We start from the raw sequence: 7,571 nt of genomic DNA on the forward strand, positions 1-7,571 counted from the left end.
TTCTAAAATGAATTTATTCCATCATCTATAATTACCCTTAGGATACTTTGACCAAGGATGTCACTCATATTCAAACTATCTTCAGTCAAGTTAAAAACCCAGTTTGAAAGCTATAAGCAGTTATGCATGAATTATAGGTGTTATCAGATGTACTGCTGCTTTGATAAAGTAAGCCTGATAAGTTCTCATGGGACTGGGGCAACACATTTTGACAATTTCCAATTAGCAGCCTCAGACTGATTCTCCAAAATATGACTGCAACTTCTCAAAAGACCCATGTTCTCCCCAGACAGAGTTGAGGACCATAAATCATAGTGACACAGTGCACTCACCCATAAGACCTAATATAAGGATAGTCTCCTAAAGCACATTCCAATTCAACCTTATCATGAAAAGCACCTCGGGGCATACTGAAAACTCCATGGCCACTCTAGTCTTTTTATCAGTTATAAGTGAATGATTTTTAAATGCAAAAATGTGTTAAGAGAGCAAAGTAATACCTGCATGTTTTGGAACATTTGAAGATTAATAGCTTTGTGGGTAATGCAGACGAGGTTCGGGATCATTACATTTTCAGTCACATCCAGAACTTCCAATCTGTAAAATTAAAGTCAGCTTATTTTTCAATACTTGCAGCACATACCTATATTCATTTACTTACAGAGATTTTAGTTCTTCATTTGTTTCTTGGAATAATATGTTTATTTCAATCATGTGACCAAGAAATATTTTATTAGCTTTGCACATATCAAAAGTGTATTTCTGATACTCGAAGAATTCAGGAGCAAAGAGATATTTAAATGTTCAGGTATTTTTTAAAAATCAGACTGCAGACTTATGTTTGAAGTCATAGATGTTTAGAAATAGAAAAGATTTTAAGAAATATCTAGTCAAATATACTCATTTTACAGATGGAGAAAAAGAGTAAAGCAACATGTCCAAAGTCAAATAGCTAGCCACTGAAAAGGCTTGGAAGAGATACCTTTGTTCCAATTCCTTATCAGACAATTACATACAGCTGTCTATTGATTCTCAAAAAGGATTTCAACCATTTTACATCTCTTTGATAAGAATTGGATGAGATTTCAATGAGTCTTACTGAAAAAGAAAGGCACCATTATTTACACAAGGAAGCTAATAAAATTGGAGGTGATATCTGAGAATAGATTTGCCCCAAATCAGGCTGCAGGTGAGGGCTTGCGCCTTTCTCCACTGTTCAGTTCATTGGACTCCCACTGAGGTTGTTAGTTTGTGCATGAAAGCTTATATCAACAGTTTTCATTTCACAGATGATCAAATGGTGTATTTTGTAACTATATGGCCACAGGCTACGATTAATTGCAGTATGCACTGATTTAGATGTTGTGGAAATGAAGAGATAATTATGTGTCACTAAAATTATCTGCACACATCACCAATTACCTTAGACTCCATAGCTGGTAGTAACAGTGTCCTTCAGAAAAACATAATGTAAGAAAATTTCTTTCTCTAGGATAAGAGTTTTATTTTCTACTTATCAAGATTGCATATGCCACTCAGATTGTGAAAATTCTTGATCTGTGGTATTGGACTCTCTTTTTTTGGCATATAAAAGCCTTAACAAATGCTCGTGAAATTATAATCTGCCTTATTTTCCACAGTTTATATGTCTGTCTTCAGTCCTCATAAACTAACTTTGGAGCAGTACTTTGTTAAGGAAGAGGAACTAATAATACATGTCAAAGCATGTATTGAGTGAATTACTGAGTAAATACATAAATACAAATCTAAACCCTGGCACTTCATCCTAATAAAGTCTTCTCCAAGAACCACTTGGAATTGTGTAAAGGGTGGCTCTTGGTGCCACTTTCCTGAATTGCCGCCTTTTTGACATCTTTTTGATGTGCTCCTGCAGATTAGAAACAGGCATGAGGAAATGGATGCAATATTTTGACTACTGTAGATTTTAAGACTCTACTAAATTAATATTATAAATTAGTTAAATGTGTATCTTCATGCTATCATTATTTTTCAAAAACAGATCAATTTCTATGTAGCATGTACAAACTTTAATAACATTTTCAGTTCTAATGATTAGTAAATTACGTTCTAAGCTTAAAATAGCGTTAGTAATATTTGTTGGGGAGGAACAGAGGACTGAATGGTGTGCATGTGTGTGTTTGTGCTTCTGTGTGTGTGTGTGTGTGTGTGTGTGTGTTAGGGAGGGGATAGCTACTGCTGATCAAGCCAATTTAACTGTCATGATGGAGTTAGATATTTTTATCCTTAGTTTTATTTTGGGCAATTAACATCAAATCACAGAGTGCACCATTTTATGTTTTCTGTGGCAGATGCTGATTATATGACTTTTAATCCAGAGAAGAAGAATATATTTAGTTGTGTGTCATGGAAGGCAGTTTTTAAAATTCTAGGTGCCAACCATGCTGCTTCCTTCTGAGGAAACCAGCCACAGAAAGTTAAGTCTGCATACTTTTCTTACTTTTGTGGTGTTCTTTTGCCATGGACACAATACATTGAATTGGAAGTCACAGACAATCATGAATTAATTGGTAATAAAAAGTGAAACTGCCCAATGGTGATGTTCTATATTGAATCAGGAAACATTGAAGTGCTGTCCACATAGAAAAAAATAACAGGAGGAAATTATATGGTCTTCTGAAAATACTTAAAGAGAACTGGGTCACTGGAGTTGCTAATATACCCTAAGGAATAAAAAGAAACTTTTCCTATCGTTCTTGAAATTCTGATATATTCTAGTTTCTAAATTTCTGGGAACAAAATTGGCTATGTTCTTTTCAAGTATCATAACCCCGTGATTCCTAATTCTCTATGATTCTTTGCAATAAACCCTCATCATATCAAAGAAACCAGACAGTGTGAAAAACTTGGAAGGGTAAAAATAAAGTCCAATTACTATACTTCAGAAGAAAACTCATAGCATTGAAAGGGAACACTGACATCATCAATGCTCATCTGTTTATCTTCATTAGTTCCTAGCCAAGGCATCCTAGAAACTATGCTTTCAGTAGTCTTTCAGTAGTCTTTCTCTGCTAACCTAGCTTTCTAAACTTGTCTCAAATTATAACCCTAACTTGCATTATTCATTCTGAAATAATTACTCTATGATCCATCTATAAATAATAGCTCTTGAAGCATACTCAGCTTTTTTTCTCCAGCTCTATTCAATACTCTTCCTTTATTTTTTTGACAAAATTCTGATGACTGGTTAAGGTTTGGCTAGAATGTTTTGCTCACGAGCAAATCATCCATGATACATGATCATACCCTTCTCCCTCCACACATCTGTATCTCTATTCTATCTCATATGACAGTAGTTTCAGTGCTTATCTTCTTCTCTCAAGTGATAATCAGATTTTAGGGAAATGACACTAATTCTAAATCTCTCTCACTACATATATATTTATGTAGTTCCCTGGAACTACAACTATTATGTATATATAGAGAGGGACTAAACATATATATGTGTGTATATATATGTATTTATGTATATGTATGTGTGTGTATATATGTGTGTGTGTGTGTATATATGTGTGTGTATACATATATGTATATATACACATATAGTTGTAGTTCCAGGGAACTACAACAAAGGCCACCATGTTCTTAATGCTTGAAAATTATGTTGAACAGAGGTGAATTGACTTTTGTTCTGTCCGCCCAGTGGCATTGTGTTTGCTCTTTTAGTATTCTTGATGGAGTGAAAATATTATAAACGTTATCCTTTTTAGGACATCATATTTCGGAATAGTTATTTGTCTTTAGTTATTTTCAATATATGGTTCGAGAATAAAATAAAAATGAAAATGTTCCCCAAGAAAACCATATAGTAACTAGAAATAAAAAAGTGAAATATTTTCTAACCTGGCGACACACTGTAACATTCAGTAACCCCAATCATGCCACCAGGATAACAAAACTCTTAATGTTCTTGTATGTTTCATGAATTTATTATCCCTTTTAGCCAGTGTGTGCCACAGGCAGATTTAAGAAATTTCTTCCTGAATAATTCTCATGGTGGAGAATAAATTATGAATTTACTCTTGAAGCGTATTAATGGTCCAAGACTGTGGCTAAAACATTAATTGTTCTTCCTTGTTCTGTTTGTTTTAAAGATTTTTTAAAACTGTATTGCAATTATCTTAGACTTTTTATGTTTTGAGAGTTGGAATAAACCTGAGATATGATTTAGCTACTATTACAGGCAGTGAGTAGCTGAATAGTTATGGTCTATGGAAACATCGCTTTACTCCTCTTGATTATGGTACCTTCCATTTTGCTTTTGAGGATAGTGGGGTCTCCACTTCTCCCAGAGTAACTGGTGATCGATTTGCCTGTTTGCTGCCCTGCTCTTTAATTTATTTGAATTTAGGTACCACATCTCACTAAAATGTGTGTCTTCAGAAACTACGAAAAATATTCTGAGAAATCAATACATGTTTGGTGAAATAATGAAATGACTTGCTTCAAATACGTAAGATATGGATTTTATTAATGTCTGTTTCCAATTATATACAGGTACCCTCAATAAATTGTTTAAAAACAAGTTGGACTAAGCTGTAAATGAGATTTTCAAATATTCATTAGTCTTTCATGAAGCAGTAAATTACCTTAATCCTTTTTATCTTTTCTATTTTCACTCTAATTCCCTCTTTTAGAAAACCACACCCAATTTGGTAACCAAACAAAATGATAATAACTAAATAATTTCCAGAAATTTTCTGCTTTAAAAATCCCTATAGTGTAGTTATGACCAGCATTATTTGATCTCTAGATCATGCAGAGAATAATTTCTAAAAATAAATTCACTTTAAACAAATTCACAATAAACACATAATTGATACTTCCATCAATTTCATCTTTTTAAATATAGTAGAATGTGTTCTCTAGTTAGTGTAAATCATGTATGAAATTAAATAAATTTTAAATGTTTTGAATACTTTCATTATACTAATAGTTTAAAAATAAACAAGTACTTGTGCTCTCATGTTTACTGAAATGTGGCTTACCAGTTTTATGAAGTGACCTGAAGTCAATGAATAGATCCTGTTTGTTTGTTTGTCTGTTTTCTAAAGGAAAAATGTGGAAAAATTCAGAGAGCTGGCTTTTGGCTTTTGGATTTGTACAGAATGGCCATAATACATTCCCTCAACCTTAACCTCTCCATTTTCATTTGTGATTAGTTGAGCATCTATTGATGTTACTGAGTGCTCTCTGCAACTGCGGCCTATGTACTCCATGTATAAACTTTTCTAGGATGGCATCAGAATTGGAATTTGGAGAAGAGATTGCCTGACAAGTGAATGCCCACCTATAAGGAAGAAAAAATATATCTCATTTTCCTACTCAGTATAAAAAATAAATCATGGGCCTCTTTTAGTTCCCCTTTCATTTGAGAGCTATAAATTATATCTCTGCTTCTATGTTTTATTAAGGGAGGGGGTGATAGCCATTAGGACAGGAATTCTTGTATGTTTTATTTACTATTGCATAACCTCGGATTTAGTAAAAACCTACTACATGATAGATAAAATCATATGAGTTGAATCAAAATAAAGAAGTGAGTTAATTACATTCTTTGAATTAAAAAGCTTTTAATTCAGTGCCCTCTAATATCAAATTAATTTACCAGCCTTATCACATTTTATACAAACAAAAAAAAGTCAGATTCTTCTTCAGTCTTCAAAATGACCATGTGCTGTAGTATTTCCAGTTTCAGCTAATTGTTCCAGTCAAATGCCACCTCCTTGAGAAAGTACATTCTGATCTTCTCCACAACATTTTGCTAATTGTTGTCCCAGGGCTTCTACATTTCATTTTGAGGCTTCCTCTTTGTTAAACCTTTAAATGAAGATAATTTACAAAAACAGACTTCCTGGGCTCAAGACCAGTTGTTTAAACTATTTGAACTTCTGTAAATACTTTCACATCTCCATATACACCCTCTGTCTTCTAGGAACATCAGGTCTATATTTTATTTTGATTCTAAATTTAGATTCCCTAATTTCAACAGGGTTTAGTTGGAATCCAGTCCTTCAGATTGATCGTCATCTGGGTTTCTAATTTGATGAATAACTTCCGAGATACCAATGCCAATACTTTGGGAGGTACTTTTTATGTTTCTTTTTTATCTTCTACATCAGTAACTCACCACATGTGACTCTTTTATTTAATGCCTCTATTCTCATCTCTCTTATATTCTACATAGGTGCCCCAGGTCTTAACCATATTTATTCTGCCCTATTGGAATTAATTGTCTCTGCAGTTAATTAATTCACAAGCCAGTTATCCCTGTCTTCCTAAAATATAAGACAGATAGCATCACTCTTTTCCTCAAGATTCTTCAATGTCTACTAATTAGCTATAGAAGAAGCCCTAAACTATTTTGACTGTCCTTCAGTGCTGTCTATTAGCCAGCTAATTTCTTAACCTTATCTCATTTTATTCATGCAAAATAAAAAATCAGAAGCTTTTCCATCAGTCTTCAAAATGGCCATATGCTGTATATTTCCAGATTCAGCTAATGGTACAAGTCAAATGCCACACCCTAGATAAAGTATATTCTGACCTTCTCCGCATCATTTTGCTAATCCTCTATTATAGTAAAATTTATTTTCATTGAATGCTATTTGTCTATGCCTGTATCTATATTGCATGAGAAGTGTCTAGGAACAGGAATTGTATGTTATCCAGCTTTGCACCTTTCACAAACTGTAGCGTGATTTACACATAGTTTTATTGGAGGAATTTATTTGGGCATGCCATTTTGTCCCCCACAGAGGTTAGCGTGCTACATTTCATTCCACTGATTCGTTAATAGAAGCTCTACCTATGCTGTGCATGGCCCAATTTACCCTCTAAGGCAGTGCTCTTTCTCAGATGTGAGCACAAGTCTGCTGTTGTCTGCATTAGATGATCTGTTAAGACAAACAACATAACAGCTGAGCCCACTATGATTTCCTTATCAATAAACATCACCCAGATACAACTTCTATTTATTAGTTAAAAGAACTGTCATAAGACGTGACCACAATCTTAGCATGGGATGATGGCTTATAAATAATCATGCACAAGGGCTTTATGGCCACCTCTGTCATTACCAAAGTTTTAAGCATATGAACCTGTGTTTACCCAATGGGTGGAACAGATGCCTGAATGGTGTCCCTTGACCTGTCCGTGCTACAATAGCATTTTTTGTTTATTATGTTTTTAGGATTTGTTGTATTTCAGATTTATAATGTATTTAATATGTATACAAATATGACAGTTTCAATGAAAAACTATCCCAGGTGGGGCAACTTATGGCACTCAGAATATTTAGTTTAAAAAAAAAAAGCAAAATGAATCAAATGCAAAGAAATACAAAACTATTTCCTTCGTGAAAATGTAAATAAGATATGTTAGCCTGAGGCTGAAAGTGCATAAAAGCATTGGCTTCATTTAAGGGTCATCTGTGGAGGTTTCAAATAGGTATATTGGCTGTAAAGCCAATCACGATCACAGTAACACAAAAAGTAAAACAAAATAGCTCTCTAAAGTGAGGTCTCAGAGTG

The sequence above is a fragment of the Macaca thibetana genome, chromosome 13, assembly GCF_024542745.1.
Source record: "Macaca thibetana thibetana isolate TM-01 chromosome 13, ASM2454274v1, whole genome shotgun sequence".
Lineage (NCBI taxonomy): Eukaryota > Metazoa > Chordata > Mammalia > Primates > Cercopithecidae > Macaca > Macaca thibetana.